We start from the raw sequence: 2,484 nt of genomic DNA on the forward strand, positions 1-2,484 counted from the left end.
ATAAAGAAGAGGACAATATAGGAGTCCGTTTAGAACATTAGTTTCAAAACGTTTTGGTAACACACCCCCTTTTTAATTTTTAAGAAACCTTCATGCCCCCCACCTCTCCTTTACCATCGTCCAACCCCCTTTTAACAAATTCAATTTGTAATTTAAAATTAAAAATAAACACAAATAGTTTTCTTGGCATAAAAAATTAATAAAAATGTAATTTAAAATAAGAAATAGCATAAACAAAACAAATTTAATGTGAAGGACGTTGCTGCATTTTCTTCATAAGTTGGGAAATCCTAGGTTTGAAAAATGAAAGTGCGCAACTCAAATCGTTTTTGACATCCAGTTTTGTTTTTATTATGACTAAACTTGAAAAGTTTTTTTCAGAGAGGTACTTTGATGAAAATGGAAGAATAATACGTAGCACTTCTCCATCTTCTGGGTAAATCGAGGAATATTTTATCCAAAATTCCTCCAGGCTTAAGTTTTTGAAAATATCTGTCACCCTTGAATCATATTTCATTTCTAGTGCTTGTTCTTGCAATACTTCTGGCAATGAATCAACATCAACGTTGAATGGATTATGTGCTAATTTATGAATGGGGTTGCAAGAAAAGTTGTCTGGAAAATAGCGGGTGAATTCATTAGCAAGGCAGTCCACATGAAACATAATTTTGTTCTTCAGATCCTCTTTACAAAGGTCAGTGAGTGATGAAAATGTAAGAAAAGACAAAAAGTTAGGCAGCTGAGCTTGCATTCGACATTTCCAAATCTTTATTTTTTCTGTAAATGCTTTGATGGCGTCATGGTGCGCTATAGTGTTTGCAGCATTGTTTCCTTGCAGCTTCAAATTGAGATTGTTCAAAGATTCAAAAATGTCCACGAGGTATGCCAATGGAAGTTGAAACATTTGGTTTGTGAACGCACGATATAACTCTTGTTTTTTCTGTTGCTTGAGGAAAATTTCCACTTCATCTTTCAGTTCGAATAATCTCAAAAGTATGTTCCCTTTGGAAAGCCATTGTACCTCTATGTGAAACAAAATAATTTTGTGATTCACTCCCAAATCCACACACAGAGCTGCAACAAGTGTCGTATTTAAAGCTCTGTTCTTCACAAACTTGACAACTTTGATGGCCAAATTCAATGAGTCACATAAGTCATCTGGAAGGGTTTTAGCAACCAAGACTTGTCTGTGTATGATGCAGTGAGTTGTCGTTACAACTGGATTTTTTTTCTTTCACCCATGTCACAAATCCAGAGTGAGAGCCAAGCATTTCTGGACCACCATCTGTGCAGACACCAACCAGTTTTTCCCATGAAAGTCCATTTTCTTAAAAAAAGTCAGAAACGGTTTTCATAACATCAGAAGCCTTTGATGTGGTCATCAATTCCTTCAAAAAAAGCAATTCTTCTTTTACAATTCCGTCATTAATGAATCGAATGTAGATGAGAAACTGACAGTACTGTGCTACATCAATGCTATTGTCGCACTGAATTGCAAAGAAAGGAGAAGCTTTCACTGCCTCCACAACTTGAAGTTTTAGATCTTTTGCCATGTCATCAATGCAAAGTTTCACAGAATTGTCAGAAAGCGAAATTTCTTATTTTTTTTTTTCTGTTTTTAGCACCAAGCACGGTATCAGCTGCTTTTAACAAGCAAGGCTTCATGAGAGTTTCTCCTATAATGTGCGCTTTCTTGGCTTTAGTGATGGGCAACAACTGTTCATAAGATGCTTATACACTTTGGCTGACACTTGATAAAAAGCTCCAGTACTGTCCAGCTTCGTGCATTTTAAGTTTTGAAGTTTATCAGCAAAAAACTCTTTTGGTTTGTCTTTCAAAGCACTGTGGTTCTTTAAGTGTCGCTCAAGATGACTAGGTCTCAAGGCATCATTGTTGAGAAGTGTGTGGCATACTATGCATTGAGGATGATCAATCTTGTTTGTTTCCATGATGGTGAAACTATATTTAATGTAGTCTTCCTCGTACTTCCTTTTCTTAATTGTGGCCATAATATACTAATAAAAAAAGCTATAAAATAAATTTCCTGATTCCTGAATAATAATGGATGCAAGTTAATTTGAGTTATAATGAACGTTTATTTACTACTATAATATACAAACAGGTACTGCCCTATATATACCATACCACCAGTCCAGCAAGTAGCCAGTCTTATGCGGTGAGTGGTGGAGGTAACCACTCCCATGATAGAACAGTCTCAAACACTCTTGCAAGTGAACTAGGGAGTTTTAAAAAGTTCCATCGCTTTCTACATATTTCTTCGGCCTCCCCACTGACCAAAATGGCACTCCTACAATCAAAAGGCAAAAAAATAAAAAATATTTGCATTTTGTGGTATGAAATTTGAAAACATTGCAGTTATATACTTTCATTTATAGTTGTATTTTTATTATTATATTTTGTTATTGTCTACTTATATACATAATAAAAACTGAGAAGATTGTTAATATTTTATTGTAGTTAAAT

At 34.7% G+C, this 2,484-nt stretch overlaps 1 pseudogene; it reads right to left on the reverse strand.

The window, feature by feature from the left end:
• Window positions 1-244: 244 nt before the first annotated feature.
• Window positions 245-2,009, reverse strand: LOC127044707 (SCAN domain-containing protein 3-like; annotated as a pseudogene).
• Between the last annotated feature and the right edge of the window lie 475 nt (window positions 2,010-2,484).

Source organism: Gopherus flavomarginatus, chromosome 2, assembly GCF_025201925.1.
Source record: "Gopherus flavomarginatus isolate rGopFla2 chromosome 2, rGopFla2.mat.asm, whole genome shotgun sequence".
In the NCBI taxonomy this organism is placed as follows: Eukaryota; Metazoa; Chordata; order Testudines; family Testudinidae; genus Gopherus; species Gopherus flavomarginatus.